Here is an 8,538-nt window from a genome sequence, read left to right on the forward strand (position 1 = left end):
GGGTTTCACAGTGTAAGCACGCACACACTGACCTCTGCACACATATTCACTTCCACATAAACGTATGAATGTGTGTGCATTTTTGTAAAAGCGTAAGTCAGTATAGGATGGTCTCATACATGCTCATGAATGCATGTGTAAAAGTACTTTTAACAGCCTCATTCACAGACATGTACGCTTACACACAGATTAGCTCATTCATGCATCCACTGTAGGTTATTAATGAGAACAGAGACTGCAAATCCTCCTGAAACAGCTGGGCGTCCCTGTGTGTGTGTGTGTGTGTGTGTGTGTGTGTTTTGCATGCAGTGTACACTAACAGTACACTGCATGTCTTATGTAGACGTAGAGGTGAGCATTGCGTGGCAAAGCTTTTAGTTTGCTGACTTGTAAGAGTCATTCCAGTCCCTCATGGAGACCACAAACATTCACACAAAGAACAAAACACACACACTCACAAGAACGGTTAGTTATGTGACCTCTCTGTCAGTCCACCCACACTGGCTCACTCTATACCCATGGATGTGTCCATTACAAACCTTCACAAAGCATTAATTTCCCACGAGTCTCTTTCTCTCTGCTCCTTGTGTCCACTACTGTTCATCGACTTCAGACACTTAAAAAGCGAGTCCAATCAAATATATTGCGCTGTATCCCTCATTACCCATTTAATATTCGTACTGATGCTTGATTGATTAAAACTGAAATGTGAGTACAAGCTACTTCAGGGAAACCTCATTAAAAGAAATACACTGTACCTAAACATTTATGTTTAGCAGGAAAACCTGACGTGATTATCTCAAAATGTCATGTAATGATATCACATCCTGTTGTTTGGAATAAGAGACAGCAGACGGGACTATCCAGAGCAACAAATAACTGAGATAGTGGCACTCGGGCAGATTTATCTATTTCTCTCATTTGTACCATTATAGTCTCAAAGGTTTTCTCATTAGTGGCTCTCTCCACCTGCCTGTCTGAGTAGCACTCACTGAAGAGTGTGTGAAATATTACCACACTCAGGCCCTTAGTCAACAGCTTATGTTGGAGCTCTCGGCTAGTTTCTGCTGTCATGTCCATGGAAAGGAGAGAGAGTACAGCGAGAACGGAGGACAGCGGTGGAAAGCAGGGGATCAGAGACATACAGTAGAGGCAGAAGGCGGGAAGTGGAGGGAGTATGGGAGAATACAAGAACAGGGGAGGGAGAAGGAATAATTGAAAGGCAGGTAGGAAGAAAGGAGAAGCGATGGTGAAGGTGGCAGGTGAGTGTGGGGGAAATGAGGAGGTAAGAAACAGGAAACCACAAGAGAGAGAAGAAACAGATGGGAGGAGAACTAGAAAGGCAGAGACTGTATTTAGAAAGTAATATGAAACAGATGCAAAGCCCACTAGTGACTCACCTGGTATTGGCACAGTGTGTGTGTGTGTGTGTGTGTGTGTGTGTGTGTGTGTGTGTGTGTGTGTGTGTGTGTGTGTGTGTGTTCTCTCTAATGAGCTTTGCTGCAGAGGCATCAAAGTATTTTTAGATATCCTTATATCACTGTCAAATTAATTTGATTCTCGGGCATAGCTGATGTGTAGATGTGGACCATACACAGCTGTTTGTCTTTGTCTCACTCCAGAGGTATTGTTGAGTCCTGATGCACAGTTTAGTTTAAATGTTTTACTGAAAGCAACAACATGTGACTGAATTTTTGCTTCTTAGCATTTGCACAGGATAGAAACGACTTCCTTCCCTCCCCGTACCAACCAACACGTGTTTATTTGGGTTGAAAAGGTGAATAGAAAACTAATACTAAGCAGTAAAAAACAGCATTTTCAATCCAAGAAAATCAGATTTTGAAGATATTATGCTGGATTTTGATTAATAATCATGAGCATGCTAATAGAGTAGGTTATTTTACTCTTTAGCTCATCTGCTTTCAGAAAAATGCACCAATCGTCACCAAAGGTGAGCGTAACCTTGGTAGTTATTCACGCTGACACAGAATGACAGCAGCTATAAATATGCTATATGGACAAAAGTATTGGGCCACACCTCCAAATCTTTAAATTCAAGTGTTGCCAGTCCCATTGCCACAGGTGTAAAAAACAAACAAACCAAACAAAACATGCACTTAGCCCTACACTGAGGTCGAGTGCTGAGTGCTGAGGTGCATTAACATCAAAAAAGTATATGGTTCAGCATTTTTAGGTATATAGATTTTTCTTAAACGTCTTAACTAATATTCTTCTTTGATCATTTCTTTATGTACATGAAGTATCTTGGGCCACATTTTCAAATAGTCACAATATTATTTTTCATTTATTGTGATGCGGTGCCAGAGTGGAAGCTTTGGGAGGATTCCCAGTGGGCCGCTTGCTGGACCAGTGGTGAACAAAAAAAGACTAATTCATTAAATGTGACAATTAACACATTAGAGAAGAGAAGTGTTAAGAGTTGACTTTCTCCATTTTCTACAGCTGGAACACCACAGCGTCTTCATGGCAAAATGCCAAATATTTTCTGTAACGATATAGGTAAATGTCAGCCAATCATATGCCTTACAGACTCACACAAGCTGAGAAATGACATTAACAAGCTCCAAAGTGTAATTCATTATTATCAGGATGTCCAAAAAACTCGCTGAAAAGCCTTCAACTAATCCAAAATGCTGCAGCAAGAGTCCTGACAGGGTCTAGAAAGAGAGAGCATATTTCTCCTGTTTTGGCTTCCCTTCATTGGCTTCCTGTTAAATCCAGAATTGAATTCAAAATCCTGCTCCTCACATACAAGGTCTTAAATAATCAGGCCCCATCTTATCTTAATGACCTTGTAGTACCATATCACCCTATTAGAGCACTTCGCTCTCGCTCTGCAGGCCTACTTGTTGTTCCTAGAGTATTTAAAAGTAGAATGGGAGGCAGAGCCTTCAGTTTTCAGGCCCCTCTTCTGTGGAACCAGCTTCCAGTTTGGATTCGGGAGACAGACACTATCTCTACTTTCAAGATTAGGCTTAAAACTTTCCTTTTTGCTAAAGCATATAGTTAGGGCTGGACCAGGTGACCCTGAATCCTCCCTTAGTTATGCTGCAATAGATGTAGGCTGCCAGGGGATTCCCATGATGCTTTGAGTTTTTCCTTTCCAGTCGCCTTTCTCACTCACTATGTGTTAACAGACCTCTCTGCATTGAATCATATCTGTTATTAACCTCTGTCTCTCTTCCACAGCATGTCTTTATCCTGTCTTCCTTCTCTCACCCCAACCGGTCGCAGCAGATGGCCGCCCCTCCCTGAGCCTGGTTCTGCCGGAGGTTTCTTCCTGTTAAAAGGGAGTTTTTCCTTCCCACTGTCGCCAAAGTGCTGCTCATATGGGGTCATATGATTGTTGGGTTTTTCTCTGTATCTATGAAGCGCCTTGAGGCGACTTCTGTTGTGATTTGGCGCTATATAAATAAAATTGAATTGAATTGAATTGAATTCAAAGTAACACCGCTGTTCCTCTTAGTTTTAATCTTGCATAAGTTAGACATCATGTACTTGTCACTGGGAGCTTTTTTATAAAGCTTTCTTGGTCCAAGATACATAAAATATACATGTTGTGGGTTTTCTTTGTACCCGAAATCCTCCTGAATGATGAACAACCCTCCACCAAAACGAACTGCATTTAGCTCCCTTCATTGTGACACATAAAAAAGCAAAATGTCATAAACCCTTTCTAACTTTAGACGCTAAAACAACATGTGAGGATGAAGCTGGAAAGGTCAAAGCCAGTTTTAGAAGTTGAAAGCCATAATGCTGCTATTAGTAAATTTTGATCTCTGCTGCAGTAAAGAGGGGTGCGCACCCCTGCAGCTTTTCAGAACAGCTCCTCTTGAGACTTTTGGCTTACCAAAGCAGCACTGGAACAGATATGGGAATAAGAGGGCTTGTCTCTGCCTATATTTAGAATGCATTTCTTTCATTTATTTATAAAGTGTACTTCATCGCTTTACTCTGTCAGCTGTGCTTCGACACATTCAGGTCAAGCACACGTAAACCTTTCAGGCCTTACCTGATCTGCCTGTTATCACTGTGGGACAGTACAGGAGCCTATTGGATCGAGCCACAGGATTAAAACTCTATTTAACTCTTATCATTTATATTTTGGCTTCATTAAATGACTGGTTGTTGGGGGGTTATTATGTTTTTATAAAAAGCTCAGTTTGCGTTCATTTCTGTGAGTGAGTTTACTCCTCAGGCAGGGGTCCAGAGCACATCTTGGGCTGCTATGGCAACAAGGCTGGCACCCCTACTGCTGCTTCGTGGCAAGCGCACAAACCCACAGAAAGACGCACAAACACACACTAGCACACTGGAACTATAGCCACAAGGCTCTTTCAATGACACGCGGCAGGGAAACACCGTTTTCTGCCTAATTACTCGGGATTCGGCGCAAAGGGATCGGGAACAACTGGAAGAGGCTTCAGCGTGATATAATGACAACACGCAGTGAGGTTTCTTTAAACACCGTGACAGCCACCAAAACATGTGGCCGTATTTAGGGAAGGAACTGGCCTTTGATATTCTTCAAACACATAAAGGCACCATTATAAAGCTGCATCTGAAAGTGAAAATCTGCAACATCCAGTTTAGGATTTTGTCTGGATAAAAAAAACAATTTAAAAAAAAGTCCTTTGCTTCTTTTTAACCTTATAAAAAAAAATCCAGTCCGGCATTCACCGCTCCAGAAACCAACATGCTTCTGAACGGATGAGTCACTTCCATTACTAATTCAGCATGGCTCATCCCAATACACGATGCGTTGCTATTATCCGTGACAGCTGTGTTAACGCTGTTCACCCTCCTGGCAGCCGTTCCTACTCTGCTAATCTGCAAACCATTCAATTTACCCTCCAGATGTGTCGTGGTAATTAGTCTGTTTATTAGATGATTATGTCAGTAAACTGCCCACATCACTGCTGTTGTTGCTGGTAAAAACACAAGGGAGTAGCACTGAGCGCACATGCTGCTAATGTCTGATTTTTAATGCAATAAAATACACAGGAACGCACCCAAATTAAGCCTGTTGAAATGGGGTTAATCTGTTGACGTGGATACATGTGAATAAAGCAGATTAAGTAATTGATGATCTGTATGTGTTTGTGCAGCCCTATCTGCACGTTAGTTCCACATTGATACCTTTATTACAGAGTTATACCTTCTGTCAATCACTGTTCAAGCGAACATGACAAAGAAAAATAGATTAATATGTTTTACTTCCTTGTCTGTACTTTTTATAAAGTATGAACTTCAGTTCTATTTGCCTCCACTCTGTCATTTGTGCAGCTTTGGTGGCTTTTTTTTTCAGTTTTTTATTCCGTGTATTGCAAAATGCCATTGCTGCTCTGGGGACCTTGGAAAGTTTACAGACGGGTCTGAAAGTACAGAGTGACAGAATATGACTAACAATGTGTTAATCTTTCAGTGCTTTCAGGCCATAGCGCATATAAGCTCAGTCTTTTATACATGTTAATCCTTAAAAATATAGGTATAGCCATGCCCTCAGTTCATTTTTAGTAGCTTCAAGTTGTTTTGTGCAGATATTGAGGAATGAGATGCAAGAATGTGGACCTGAATCTGATGAGATTGACAAGATGAGAGTGCATTTACCCTGAATACATGGGATAAACGTTAAAGGGTCTTAAGAAACCATGGAGAACGTGCTGCCTGTAACAACGTTCAGCATGACCGGTTTGGTGGTGGGTCAGTAACGATGTGGGGAGGCATATCCATAGAGGGCACACACACCTCTACAAGCCCGGCAGAGGTCACACTGGGGGGCCAAACAAACTCGTGAGTACCATTTTGAGTTCCTACAATGAAAATGGACTAGCCCATCGCTTCATTTTGACACTTTTCAAGCTATCTTTGAGTTCTGTAGGTTGCAAATTTCCATTTCTATCCTTTCATTCCATTCTTAACAGATCACCCCAGTCCATATCAGTATAGTATAAATATAGATCTGTTTCATTGTTTGAGTTCTGATGTGTTTTCATAGTGTTCCTTTCATTGTTTTGAACAGTATATATTGATACTCGTGAAGTCTAGTACAGTTATTGTTCAGCCTGCACTATAATAGCCACCCATCAATCCACCCATTCATTCTCTTCCACTTATCTAATTTAGGAGGGCTGGAGCTTATCCCAGCTGCCATTAGGCGAGAGGCAGGGCTACACCAATGTTTTTGATCTGGGTTTATTTCATTATGCATCAGTAACCATGCAGCTACTCAAGAAATCACTTAAGTTCAGTCCAGCAATTGAAGTAAACTGCTGCAAAGTAAGCAAAGCTATAGCAGTACATAAATCGACTGAAATGTTGAAAGGCTGGGAGATTAAAAGCCCGAGCTCCTCAGCAAGCTGAAGTGTGTGGCACAGCCGAGGAGGTGAGAAGGCGCGAGCTGTCTCGCTCCGTAACACATCAGCTGCACAGCTGATGAGGGATCGCACGTGTGCCCTGCTCTGGTTGATCACAGTTACACACACAGGAAAAAAAAGGTATTTGGCCACACGAGCTGTTGATGCACTAAGGATTTATTTCTCTATCTATGTGAAACAGTTGGAGCACTTCTTGAGCAACTTTCACCAGTCAACCATCTGGCTTAAGGGGCAAGGTAAGTGTTGCTGTTAGCAACTAAAACACATTTAGTGGAAGTTTGATTTACCTGTGTGCCACTACGTTGACACCACTTTCGGAGAAACATGACTTGATTTTTCCTTGTTTTTTTTTTGTTATTTAAACCGTAAGGTAAGGAGGGACATGCAGGTCTAAATATTAGGGATAGTTACTGGACCACAGTCTTACAAAGCCAGTATGTGACCTAACTGGCTATATCTACGCTGAAACAGCCAAGTGCCCCGAGGTGTATCAACTCAACTCAGTGGACAAAAACAGAAATTGCAAAATAATCTAATAGTGCCTGATCAAAATAGGATGATATTTAGATATTTACCAATATTTGGTGATACTTTTTTGTCTTTCAGATACACGAAATTGAAACATATTTCCTTAACATTTGTTATATGTAGGTGTTTATTTACTTATTTGTTTGTTTATGCTCTTCCCAACTCTTCTAGGAGCAGCTGATTGTGTTTGTGGCTTCCAAACCTGTGTTGCCAAAAGGGAAATTGCAAAGTGCCCTCAGGGTGACAAACTATGTTTAAGTTTTAGTTATAAATGTCAATACTGATAGTACAGCAAAAAGTTAATATAGTGGTCGCCCCATGATCGGAAGGCCAGGGGTTCGAATCCACTGAACGGCTACCCTGAGGTACCCCCGAGCAAGGTACTGTCCCAACATACTGCTCCCCGGGTGCTGGATTGGTGGCAGCCCACTGCTTCACTGAGTAAATGGGTTAAATGCAGAGGACTCATTTCCCTAAGGGGATTAATAAAAGTATACATTATATTACGTTGTTAGTGGTTAAACTTTTAAAATAGCTAGATAACATGATAAACAAGAAGCACTTCAAGAATGCAGACCTCTGCCAATGCAGCTGACTCTCTGTGTGAATTACCTTTTTAAGGAATAGTATCATTGTTTTTTGTATACACTGATTTTGTACCCCATGCCAACATGTTCTCATTAAACATACTTTATAGTGCAGCAAAAACAAGCACAAAGGGCAGGATTTTGTTATTTGCCCTGTTGAATCCATTTTAACATACCTGACACAGTTTTGAGTATAATTATTTTGTATGAAATGTGCAGCATTTATTTCATTTTTTAAAAATGAAAAAAAGTCTTTAAATGCTTAGTAATGAATATCAAATGATATATTAAATATTTTAGCTTATTTATAATATTTTCTTAGTTTAGTAAATTATTCAAGAACATTGTAAATGTATTCAAATTGCTATGTATTTAAACTTCAAAATTCATAATAAAATTAATCAACTATTCTCAAATAGTATCCCAAGACAACTTTTTCTTGACAAATCAGTCTATTGACCTTGAAGGAGAGGTCAGAGGTCACGTGTGTCATGATATTTTAAATCTCACAATATTTTTTACATGTTGACAATATATCAGTTTCTAAGTTATAAGGCTTTTTGTCTATTTTTGACCGATAAATTATTACGTTGACCTTGAAGACCTCGGTGGATATGAGTCAAATTTTAATGGATTGTTAACATGACCCCACTCTACACCCCTACAAGTTTTATTAGAATTAATTCTAAACCTTTCGAGGTATTGTGTTTACAAACAGGCTGACACAGGCATCTGCTACCAAAAACACAAGCTATAATGAAACGTTCGCTAAAATGAAAGGAGAAAGAAGGGTATTATTGACTGAAATTGCAAGCTACTAGTTGTGAATAAACAGCTGAGGCATTTATTAAACATAATTGATGAATGTTATTTAAGTGCTAAGCATGCACAATAACCTGAACTTTGTCCAGGTTCAGTTTAAAATGAGCTCAAATGACATTATTAGAATGTAGTAAGTTGTACCGACAAATGGTTTCTTGAGTCCATCTGATCAGATTTTGGTACAGGCAGCGAACCCACAACAA

This window comes from Haplochromis burtoni, unplaced genomic scaffold (genome assembly GCF_018398535.1).
Source record: "Haplochromis burtoni strain Fernald_Lab_line unplaced genomic scaffold, NCSU_Asbu1 Contig_28, whole genome shotgun sequence".
NCBI lineage: Eukaryota > Metazoa > Chordata > Actinopteri > Cichliformes > Cichlidae > Haplochromis > Haplochromis burtoni.